Source organism: Balaenoptera physalus, assembly GCF_965194825.1.
Source record: "Balaenoptera physalus genome assembly, chromosome: 19".
NCBI lineage: Eukaryota > Metazoa > Chordata > Mammalia > Artiodactyla > Balaenopteridae > Balaenoptera > Balaenoptera physalus.
The window spans coordinates 14,859,129-14,871,230 of record NC_138900.1 but is presented as its reverse complement, the minus strand read 5'-3'; the positions used below and the strand labels follow the sequence as shown (position 1 = coordinate 14,871,230).

At 47.0% G+C, this 12,102-nt stretch overlaps 1 protein-coding gene across 2 annotated transcripts in view; it reads right to left on the bottom strand.

Moving 5' to 3' along the window:
- The window catches only part of LOC309649384 (uncharacterized protein), a 32,043-nt gene that overhangs the window by 16,561 nt on the left and 3,380 nt on the right, over positions 1–12,102 (bottom strand). The window contains exons 3-5 of one of the 2 annotated variants that reach the window (XM_082439359.1): positions 10,311–11,539; positions 6,343–6,701; positions 1,873–1,949 (exon numbers count right to left, since the gene is read on the bottom strand). The gene's annotated coding sequence lies outside the window, so the exon portion shown is untranslated. The other variant, XM_082439362.1, reaches the window with a different exon arrangement.

Sequence of the window (12,102 nt, the reverse complement as noted above, 5' to 3'; positions counted from 1 at the left end):
GACCTGACCTGCTCCCCTATTGGAACTGTAGTCCGAAATCAGAGCAACTGTATATTCCGCCTTTTCTCACTTGGTTCTTGGCTCTGCAACGGGCGCAGGCCCGGAGGTCCGCCCCCACCCACGAGAGTCCTGTGCTCAGGCTCCTGGGAGGTGCTGTTTCTGTCCCGCGTGCGCAAGCGCGCGGGTGGACCCGTTCGAACCTGGGGTTCTCCATGAGGCTGAGGATGCCCTTGCGGCGACGCACGTTGAGGGCTGGAGGGTGGGATGAGTTAAGGGGGGCCGGTATGAAGAGGTTGGGGCCAGGATTCCAAGTTGGTCTAGGGTGTCCAGATCTTTAGGCTTTTAAGAGTGATTGTGATATCCCAATCCCCCAAGCATGGTCCCTGTGATATTTGCCAAGGGACTGGCGTTGGCGTTGTGCCCCGTGCGCCTGTGTGATCATGGATGGGGTGGTGTTTTCATGCATGGAGTTGTTTACTGAGTGTGTGCCACTCACTGGATGCTGGACTGAAATGGTGCCACAGAGAAATGAAACTAAGCAGGACCCTGTGGGGCCCTTCTGGCTGCAAAACCCTTTCAGTTTCAGCCTCCTACAACTTTCCAGAGTACCAAAGGGCAGATTGAAACAGTTGCTAATCAGAAAAGTGAGGCAATGCAGAAACAAAGGAAAAGCAATCAAGAAATGACAGGGCAGGGACTTCCCTGTTGGCGCAGTGGTTAAAAATCCGCTTGCCAATGTAGGGCACACAGGTTTGAGCCCTGGTCTGGGAAGATCCCACATGCCGCAGAGCAGCTAAGCCCGTGTGCCACAACTACTGAAGCCGGTATGCCTAGAGCCGGTGCTCCACAATAAGAGAAGCCGCCGCAATGAGAAACCCGCACACCACAACAAAGAGTAGCCCCCGCTCTCTGCAACTAGAGAAAGCTGCATGCAGCAACTAAGACCCAATGCGATGAAAACTAAATAAATTAAATTTTAAAATTAAAAAAAATAAGACAGTGCAGCAGTAAAACAGAGCGCTAGTCCTTCCTAGAGGAATATACATAATAATATATCTTTGAGTTCTTCTGCAGGAACTAAGACCCCCCCCCCCCACCCAGTTGGAGGATGGCAACTTCAGGCTGAGCACAAACGTCCTGGAACACTGTCCTGTTCTCTCACTACCAACCGATCAGAAGAAAGTCACACAGCATGCAGCCCTTACCCCAAATTTTGCCTATAAAAAATTCTCCCAGAAAACCATTAGGGAGTTTGGGGTTTCTGAGCACGAGCCACCTGTTCTACTTGCTTGTCCCTGCAATAAACCTTTCTCTGTTCCAACGTTTCAGTTTGGCCTCACTGTGCTTTGGGCGCACAAACTTGTGTTGGACGACAGAAGGTTGCATGCTATTACGCTGGACTGTGACGCCAGGTTTAGGGGTGTCTGGTGGTGTCGAGGAGGAGGAAATTTTCCTCCAAGCTTCCAAGTTCTGTCTGGTCTTCTTACCTGAAAACTGGGTTTGCCTCTTGGTGGGTGTCGAGCCAAAAGACACAACCAAGCCAAAGATCAGGAGAAGGAAGGAATTATTACTTGCAGCATATAAGGAGAACACTGGGATCTTTCCCAAAGTAGTGTCTCCCTAAACAGCAGAATTGGGGAAGTTTTAAGTTAAGGGTACATGCATATTCATGAAGGGGCTTGAGCAGAGGAGAATGCAACATAGAATTGGGGCAAAGGTCAACGGAGTCCAAGCTTTAGTTGACTGGTCAACATCATCATTCTGTCCACCTCAGGTGGTGGGGCCTTAATTCCTGCAGAACTCAAAGATATGTTATTATGTATATCTGAGGCAGGAGATAGATGGGCTTCAGGCTAGGCATTTACAACTTACCTCCTGTTTACATTTCTTGGGGCAGAAAAAGATGACTTCAGGCTGGACACTTACAACTAGCTTCCTGTTTGCATTTCCTGAGACAGGAGATAGGTGGGCTCCAGGTTAGATATTTACACCCAGCCTCCTGTTTGTACTTCGAAATAGAAACAACAACAGAAACAGGGTAAATAGCCAGGCTTTGTCTCCTGAGGACACTTGGAAGATAACAGTCATGGCAGGAACAGAGAGGGGCTAAACCCTGTTTGAGTAAAGGATCAAGAGGTCATAGATTTCCAATCCTTGGGGCAACAGAGACATTGCACATGCACAGAAAGGCTCCTCAGGGTCAAAAAGGAGCAGTCACCACCCCAGAATAGGTGATGCCCATAGGCCTCTGGGCTGGAATCCATCTTGGAAAAAAGTTGCACACATATGTTGGGGAGGGTCCTAGGGCAGGTCAGGTGCGGAAAAAGAAACCAGATAATTGGCCAAAGGTAAACAAGGACCCAGAAGAAGTGCCATATATAAATGATTTAACCGCCTCTTTACTGCACTCATTAGAGAGGATGACCACATCCTTTCTCTCTGGGTATGTATCTCTGCCCTGCTTCTGTCTTAACTAAACAAACAGTTTCTCTGTGTGCTCTCCCACTTGTTGTGCTGTGTCTCTAATAATAAACTTTGTACCTGTTTTTACAGTTTTTGCCTCCTTCAGAAATGCATTTTTCAATGGAGGCAAGAGCCAGGGAAAATTTTCTTCTAGCCTCTAGCCCTTGCTGGTCTCGTGGCTAGGATTCCTGGTTTTCATCCAGGCTACCCAGGTTCAACTCCTGGGCAGGGAACTAAGATCTCGCTTCACGCCACTGCTCACTGCTGCTGCGTCTCCAATATCATATCCCTTGAGGAGGAACTAGGACTCTGCTTTATCACTACACTATTGTTTGACTGCCTTTTCTCTGTTCCTACATTCCTTTGTTCCCTTAAGATCATTTATTACTTAGCCTGTTCAAGAGCAAGTATTGTGGCCAGGCTCAGATCACAAAATGGCTTAGGCCAAAACTGCATCTCTTATGTCAAGAAAGCCATTCCTGGTTCTCTTTCTCCAGGGACCCCCTACCCTATCTGCTTACAGTCTAAGAGTTAAGTTGACATGAGACAGGTTAACAGAATAAAATCAAACCAAGTTTTAATAACATGTATACTTGGGAGAGATCCAGGAAAACTAAGTAACTTGCCAAAATAGCTGAAGCCCTTCAGCTAAAGACAAAGGCGGATGTTGGGGGTAGTGGTTTGGGACTTCAAAGGGACAGAAGGCAATTCACACGTAGATGGAAAAGCAAACACTTGGTAAGCAAATGTTTGCTGAGCTACTCAGAAACAATGGGACTTGTAGTGGACTCATCTCCAGCCCCTGCCAAGAGTTTCCCCACCACACTTAGCCCCTGTTCTTTGCAGATATCTCTGGTGAGATATCGGCTCTATTCTGGGAACAGCCCTTTATCTAAACTCTTTAGGCAGCTCAGGGGGAGGTAAAAAGAAAAACTTCCTGAGTCTTCCGTTTCTAAATTAATCCTCATGCCAAAGAGACACATTTTGGGGTTGCAAAATTTGCTCCCCTACAGTTGCTTCCTTGTGAAGTGCCTGAGATTATGTGTATCTGTGAAGACTGTGCCCTGAAGGAAACCACAGTATGTCACCCCAACATATGCCTCTTTGACATAAAAACAGTTTTGAGGGCTTCCCTGGTGGCGCAGTGGTTAAGGATCCGCCTGCCAATGCAGGAGACAAGGGTTCGAGCCCTGGTCCAGGAAGATCCCACATGCCGCGGAGCAACTAAGCCCATGCGCCACAACTACTGAGCCTGCGCTCTAGAGCCCGCGAGCCACAACTACTGAAGCCCGTGTGCCTAGAGCCCGTGCTCCGCAACAAGAGAAGCCACCACAATGAGAAGCCCACGCACCACAACGAAGAGTAGCCCCCGCTCACCTCAACTAGAGAAAGCCCACACGCAGCAATGAAGACCAAACGCAGCCAAAAATATAAATAAATAAATAAATAAAAATTTTAAAAAAAAGTTTTGAGCCGAGAGCAATTTAGAAGCATCAAATGCAGGAAAAGCTCTCCCTACCCTCCCCCATTTCTGCCTAAAGGCAGGATATACATTCTCCTCTACTGGAGACAACTCTAGATTCTTAGCCCATAGATGGCACCAAAGGAATCTGCAAATAAACTTTACTCCATTAGTTTCCTCCCACAGTTTGCCACCCTTGGAAGTCAAAAACTGCTTTTTCTATCCTGTCATTTCTCTATAAATTTATGTTCTTTGTTGAAGATGCTATAAAAGATGGAGTTCTAAGCCATACTTTGAATTGCTCGTTAAGGTTTTCCCATATGACATCTGCAGACAAATTAATAAATTGTTTTTCTTCTGTTAATCTTTTTTAAAGAGCCCCCGCTGAGAACCTAAGATGGATAGAGGTAAGATTTTTCTTCTCTTATAGCCCTATTTTGTGTTATTTCTGGGATGGTTTTGATAGGCCAGCACTTCTGGTTCTTGCTTTCCATGGGCACTGTGTTGGAGGGTCACTGTGTTACCGGGTGTTAGGTTTTTGATGATCAGTGTCTTAAGTGTACCCTCAGGAATGTGGTGCTATGGCAGTTGGATGAGTAATTACAAGCACAGGCAACATTGGAAAAGAAGAGGCAAGGTTATCATTATTGCTGAGACCTAGAATTGTAGGAGTATACTGATGAAAGAGATTTTCACATATTGAGGTATGGGGAAATCATTCTGGCTTATACATGATTTAACTCAAATTTTATGCTAAAACAGGCTGTTTGTGGCCTATCAAACATACATTGTACATCTGCTTCAGTTATTAAAGAAAAACGTGCAATGATCAGAAGTAAAGAATGTCTGTTTTAAAGATAAAGATTAAATGCCTCCCTTCCTGAGACACCAATGTTGGTACTCCTTCGATGATAGGACTTGCTTCCTTGGTGCTAAGGCCATACTGACTCACTGTGTACATGCTGATTTGTTTTTGTTTTGTTTTGCTTTTTTGAAACCTTGAAGGAATGTATCCCTGACTTGTTTGATGTTCTTTGTTCTGACAAGATATAAAACTGCTGAAAACCATGCTTCTCCAGAGCAGTTCCTCCAAGTTATTTGAGAGGCTGTCTTCCAGAATATAGTCCTCAGTTTGGCTCAAATAAAATTCTTTTCTGTTCCTATTATAGTTTATTCATCGTTTTTGTGGACAATTAATCAGAAAGTAAAGTTGAAATTAATAGGACTTCATAAAACAAAAGAGAGGGGCACTTTATTTTCTCTCATAATTGCACTTGCAATATTCCTCTGTGGTTGAGGGGTATTTTTCCCCCTGCTCCTAGATGAAATCTTGGATGAATTCAATGTCTTCATTGGATAATAAAAGTTTCTTTGAACAGTTTTAAGTTAAAAGATCAGTCTCATTTTAGTAGTTAAAAATATCCTTGGGCTTCCCTGGTGGCGCAGTGGTTGAGAGTCTGCCTGCCAATGCAGGGGACACGGGTTCGAGCCCTGGTCTGGGAGGATCCCACATGCCGCGGAGCGACTAGGCCCGTGAGCCACAATTGCTGAGCCTGCGCGTCTGGAGCCTGTGCTCCGCAGCGGGAGAGGCCGCGATGGTGAGAGGCCCGCGCACCGCGATGAAGGGTGGTCCCCGCTTGCCGCAACTGGAGAAAGCCCTCGCACAGAAACGAAGACCCAACACAGCCATAAATAAATAAATAAATAAAAATTTAAAAAAAAAAAAAAATATCCTTAGTGTCAACTGAAAAAAATATGTACAACCTAAATGTTGAGAATTTTATTCAGGACATTACTGAGGAAGATAGCCTTGGATATAGCCTCTCAGGTAGCTCTGAGGAATTGTCCCAAAGAGGTGAGGGAGGAGCCAGGAGGTATAAGAGTTTTTTGCTGAAAAAACAAAAAACAACAACAATAAAAGGAGTCAAACATCAAAATATTACTGCTAATCACAAAAACCATATATCTCAAGTTAATGATTTTAGTGCTTTTCTGTGTATGGGAAGATGCAAGAGTCTGGGTTCATTGAGATTATTCCTTTGATATGCATCTTAACTATCTAGGGCCAGTATCCTGTTTTTTTCCATCCTGAATTCTCCACAGGTCTCAGCTTCGGGGGTGGCTGCAATGGCAGATGGCTTGATGGTGGGCAATATTTTCTGTTTACTGAAATGGCAGGCAACATTTTTTTGTCCACCTTAGCAATAAAAATGTACAGTGTAACAATCAGTACTTCATTTAAAGCAAAACAACTTCTACCTTCTTGTTTCTCCTTGACCACCTTCAAATATGGTTATATCTCAATTATTGGTTATGTCAATATACTAATTATATAAATTATTTTTAATTCAAAACCAAGTATATTTTTTCATAGATACATTTTTGTTTATTAAGGATTTAGCTAGCTTTCTTTGTACCTGTTGCTAGTTTTTAGAGATGTTCCATTGGATGTGTTAAGTGTCCACTGATTTTTTTTTTTTCAGTTGTTCAAATATCCAATTAGAATCTCTCAGGCTTCCATTCTGTGGCTTTCATTTCAAGACTGTACACTTATCATGAAACCTACTTCCACTGTCTTCCTGAATTGGATTCCTATTTCCTGGAATTAAGTTAATTTTTGCTAATTTTTCATTTCTGCTCAAGTTCTTTTTCCAACAGCTTCCTTAAGATGCATGTGTTAGAGGGAATTCTCTGGCGGTCCAGTGGTTAGTACTCTGCGCTTCCGAGGGCCTGAGTTTCAATCCATGGTTGGGACACTAAGATCCCACAAGCCGTGCTGCCAAAAAAAAAAAAACGATGCATGTGTTAGAGATAAATTTTTGAGTCTTTCGTGTTTGAAAATATCTTTATTCTACCTCACACTTTGCCAGTATTCAGAATTTGGAAACATTCCTTCAAAGTTTTCTGGTAGCTCATGTTGTCAAGTCTAATGCCAATTGTTTCCTCTTCCTTTGTATGTAATCTTATGACTCCTTCTCGTTCACCTCCCAATACTTACTGCTATTTATATCCCCAATGTACTGAAATTTCATGATTTATGTTGTGGATTTTCTTTTAATTGTTTTTTAAAAATTAATTAATTAATTTATGGCTGTGTTGTGTCTTCGTTTCTGTGCGAGGGCTTTCTCTAGTTGTGGCAAGCGGGGGCCACTCTTCATCCCGGTGCGCGGGCCTCTCACTATCGCGGCCTCTCTTGTTGCGGAGCACAGGCTCCAGACGCGCAGACTCAGTAATTGTGGCTCACGGGCCCAGTTGCTCTGTGGCATGTGGGATCTTCCCAGACCAGGGCTCGAACCCGTGTGCCCTGCATTGGCAGGCGGATTCTTAATCACTGCGCCACCAGGTAAGTCCCCTATGTTGTGGATTTTTAAACATTTTTTATGCTAGGTATAAGTGAGCACTTTCAGTCTATAGGATCTAGTTCTGTGGATGTTTCTTTTATTTTTGTTTTTTGACAGTCTTCTCTATTTCATGTTTTTTGTTCTCTTCCTGGAATTATTATTTGATAGAATTTTTCATGAGTTGTGTCTAATTCTTCCTTCTTCATAGCTTTCTATTCTTATTTACAGAAGCAACGTAATCTCTGATCTCTCAGAGAGTAATTATACTTGTTTAAAGTTTCCTTGTCCATTTTTGCCTTTTATGTCCAAATCAAAAAAACTTTAATTTTTTGAATTGTTCTCTCCCTTTTACATTGAATACTTTCCTGAAATGTGTAGCAATTCTTGCCTCCAGTAAGGAGGTAAAACTTCTCAACTGGTAGACTTCAGAGCCAGCCTTTTCATTGGGATACTGCCAGAGCTCTGTTCTCTGTTTTTTAGTTTAGAGCAGAGAACAGTTCCACTCTCCTAAGTTACTGGTGGGGCCAGGATGGGGAAGGTCCTGAGAGGCCCAAAGTCCCACATATGGTTTTTCACTCTGTCTATCCCTCAGTACTATCTTTCTTTGTGCAGGTATACGTCATCTCCAGGTCAATACATCCAGAGATCAAACCTCCCGTTTAGTGTATTTGTTTACATAACACAAGAAAGTAAAGCAGGACAGCAACCAGTTGTGTACAAATTGTCAACCACTCTCCTGTTTTCAGATCCAATATCTCTACAGGGTCATCAACTTTCGTACCTGAGCCTTCAGAGGTGTTATACAGTTAACTGCCTCACAAATAGATGTCTAACTGTGTAGGGCCTTTGATACCAGAGTTCTTGAACAGTTCCCATTTGCTGTCATCCTCATTTTCTTTGGGTCTCACACGTTAATACATTTTGTATTTATCAACTAAATGAACTCACTTTAATCTTTTTTTTTTTTTTTTTTTGGCCAAGGAAAAATGGGAAATAAATGCATCCACTTGTTCTGTTTATGGAGAAGCCTCTCTTACTCTTCTTAAATAATAAGATTTTGCTTTTTTACTAGAAATTTTTTCTCTTATGCCACATTTGTTCTTTTAGCTACTGCTTTTCTTATACATTTCATTAATTTCCACTTACATCTCTATTAATTTCATCTGACCACTCTCTCAGGGTATATTTTGTCGATGAAAAATCAATTAATACTCAATCTAAGGAAGAAACAGAGGGACGTCCCTGGTGGTGCAGTGGTTAAGAATCCGCCTGCCAATGCAGGGGAAACGGCTACGAACCCTAGTCTGGGAACATCTCACATGCAGTGGAACAACAAAACCCATATGACACAACTACTGAGACTGCGCTCTAGAGCCCTGGAAGCCACAAATACTAAACCAGCGAACCTAGAGCCCATGCTCCGCAACAAGAAAAGCCACCGCAATGAGAAACCCCTGCACCACAAAGAAGAGTACCCCAGCTTGATGAAACCAGAGAGACACCCTCGCACTAAGAAGAACAAACGGAGCCATAAATAAATAAGTAAATGAATGAATGAATAAATAAATGAAGCATTCATTATAAGCCCTGTTGACAGAGGAAGGTACCAGGTAAATAGTGTGCTCCACTCTGGCTCCAACCAAATGAGTTTAGCTCCAACAACTCTGTTCTTTTCCTATTACGGATTCTTTGTTGATGACTATCCTCATCACATGGATGTATGGTCCAAAAAGCAAGAAGGACTGACGGATGAGTAGATGGATGGATTGTTGGGGCTCCCAAGAGTGGAGGAAAGGCCGGACAGGGCCAGTCCAGGCTAACCAAGCAGGATGGGGTGGGGGGGGCGGGTGGGGGGGTGGAGAAGTTGGGGGCTAGTTGGGAAGAACTGTGCGGAGTAGGGCCTTGCATCACATCCCTGCGAGGCACCGGGAGAGGCAGAGACAGGGACCCCCGTCTCACCCGCCACCCGAAACCAGTGTGGCACCAGGGCATGGGCCTCCTCTGCCCACGTCTAGGGGAGCTACCACTTTCGGGGTCGGTGGATTTTCTGGTGACACGACCACAGTTCACAGTTCAAGCCGGGACTCTGGGATGTTCCTCGCCCCCGCCTCACCAGATGACATCCCACACCCTCCTCCCATTTGACACCATTCCCACCCGTGCCGATCCAGATTTGGATCCACAGAGGTACCCGGCGTGCCTTGGTCTGGCCACCAGCTTCGGCAGCCACTGGCGGAGACGGTGGCACAGACCCAGAGATCTAGGATGTCCAGAACCTGAGCACCGGAGGGCTGGCGCACCCTCCCTACATCCCTCGCTGCCCTCCGTCCTCCTCTCTCCCCTCCCTGGGCTCTGACAGCCAGCCTTCTACTGGTGGAAGCCTGCCGTCCAACCAGGCGAGCGCGGACAATCGCCTTGGTTGCCCCGGGTTTCCCCTTTGTTGCCCTGCCGGGTTACTCAGCAAACGGGGGCGGGGCTCTCCGTGATGCGGGCGCGCCCTCTGGCGGCTGGCCGGGCTAGGGGCAGGCGCCGCCGGCGGCCCCCGAGCCTTTGGAAGCCCGGGCCCCCATCCTCCAGTGCGTCCAGCACATGGATGGAAGCAAAGATAAATGAGCGGATGGAAGGACGCAAGGAAGGGAGGAAGGGAGGATGGGAGGGAGGGAGGGAGGGAAGGAGGAAGAAAGGGAGGGAGGAAGGAAGAAGGAAGGCTACATAAATGGATAGTTGCGGAGTGCAGAGTGGAATAAGGCCAGGCCGGGCCAGGCTGACCAAGCAGGATCAGGAGCCTAGTGGTGGTATCCCTTGCTCAGGTCAATCTTCCGTGTGTGCCTGGGACTGTCCCGGAAGGGGGACTGCCCTGTGAGCTGGACAGGGACTGACTGTGGGCTTCTGGGGGGCTTTGCTCCCTCGTGGGCTTCAGCGCCTGCAGCCAGAGCCAGAGCCCGAGCCCGAGCCCAGGCCCAAGCAACTGCCGGGCCCGTGGAGGGATGGGGCTTGTCTGAGGAGCCCGGGACTCCCTGCAGTCCCCATTTCCCCCCACTCACCACCACCCCCTCCGTGACAAGGTGGCTCCGTGGCTCTGTCTGGCTGTGTGGCTCAGCGGGATTCTTTTTTCCTTCCTTATCGCTTTTCCTGGCTTTTCTTCAAATGTGCCTGACTTGCCATGCCCTGGGAACAGCACGTGGAAGGAAGCCCCTCTGCCTCCTGAGAGGCACCCTTCCACACACAAAAAAACACAAGGAATCTCTATGAGGAACTCATGATACACTTGTAGGAAAGATGCCAAAAGTCGTGCTCATGATGCGAATGCCCCAAATCCCACCCCCACCCGAGCCCCTTTCCCCCAGCGCTCAACTCACCTAACCCGACCACAGCGCCATGATCTGGAAGAGGAAAGTCCCTTGGGCAAGGCATGATCCACTCGACTACAACCTTCTGGAAAATTCACCACCACCAATCCACTTCCAGTTGAGCTGTGTGTTTTGGCCTACCAGCACTTCATTTGCTAGCTTCCAGTCTTCTTGCTGGGATGTAGGGACCCCGGGATGGGATGGGGGGTGGGTGGGGGTGGGGCTATCCTCTGCTGTCGGAAAGTGCTCTCTCTGGGTGTTTGGGGTTTGCTCACCCTGTCTGCAAGCTTCTGAGAGCATGGGTTGGGGCTCAGCACATCTCCTCCTGTGGTCCTGGATAGGAACTTCTTCATCGTGACCCCCTCTGGGGGTTCTCCTTGTGGTCCAAAGCACGGCTTGGGGTCATTATCAGCCCTGAAATCTCCAAGCACCGCCTCAGAGGTGCACCCTCTGCCTCCCTCCTCCCTGGCCGCATCCCGATTCCACACCTGTCTGACTTGCTCTTTCTCTTCTCTGTGCTTGTGTGTGCTCTTCCGTCTTTTCCATGATTCTCTCCTCCCTCCTCCTCTGCAGTACACGCGTTCCATGGCACTGGGTTCGCGCTTCCTTCTTAAACCCCTTTTGGCTCCGGTCAGTGCTTCTGTTCTTGGGAAGTCTTGGCCATCCCCTATTTCCATTGCTTTGCTTTGTTCTGTTTCTCACCTCATCAAGGACATTGCATTCCCGGTCCAGACTAGGCATTTCCCTTCTGTGTCTTTCACCTAGGATGGAATGTCTGTTGCTATTTCTTTCAGCATGATCTGCATCCCAGGAAATGCACCACACTCCCCTTTGTTTTCTGATGAGTTTTGGCAGACTTGCCTGGAACTGGGTTGCTGCCACCACCAGAACCTTGAGCGCTGGAGGGCGTGGAACGAGAAAGCCTTTGAAAAAACGGAGAATGAAAATCACTGGGGCCTGGAAAAAATGGCTGTTGTTCCACTGTGGTTCTTTTGAGAAGAGCTAGAGCCCCGTCGTGATGATCACCACGATGGGGGTGGCAATGGACTGACACGGAGATTTGCAGTGAGTGCCCGCCTCCCTCCCTCACCCCACCCATGCCCACCGGGGTATGTGCCTGCGTTGGGACTCAAACACAGCTGCCGTCAAGGTCCAGACCCCAGGTACCCCACCCCCAAGTTCTCCTGACCCTTTGCCCTAAGACACACACCGACACACAGACACAGAGTCAGACAGACAGACAGACAGACAGACAGACACACACACACACACACACACACACACACACACACACACACACACTCTCACACACACACACGGCGCCTTGCCCAGAATCATACTCGGACAGGCATACCTGCCAACACACCTGGCTCTTACTACACTGTTGGAAGCCTGTCTTTTCTAGCTTCTCTAACATCTGCTAGGTGCCACAAGTGTGGTCTCAAAAGTTCCCCTCTTGCACCTCTGTAGTCATTTTGGACCCCAA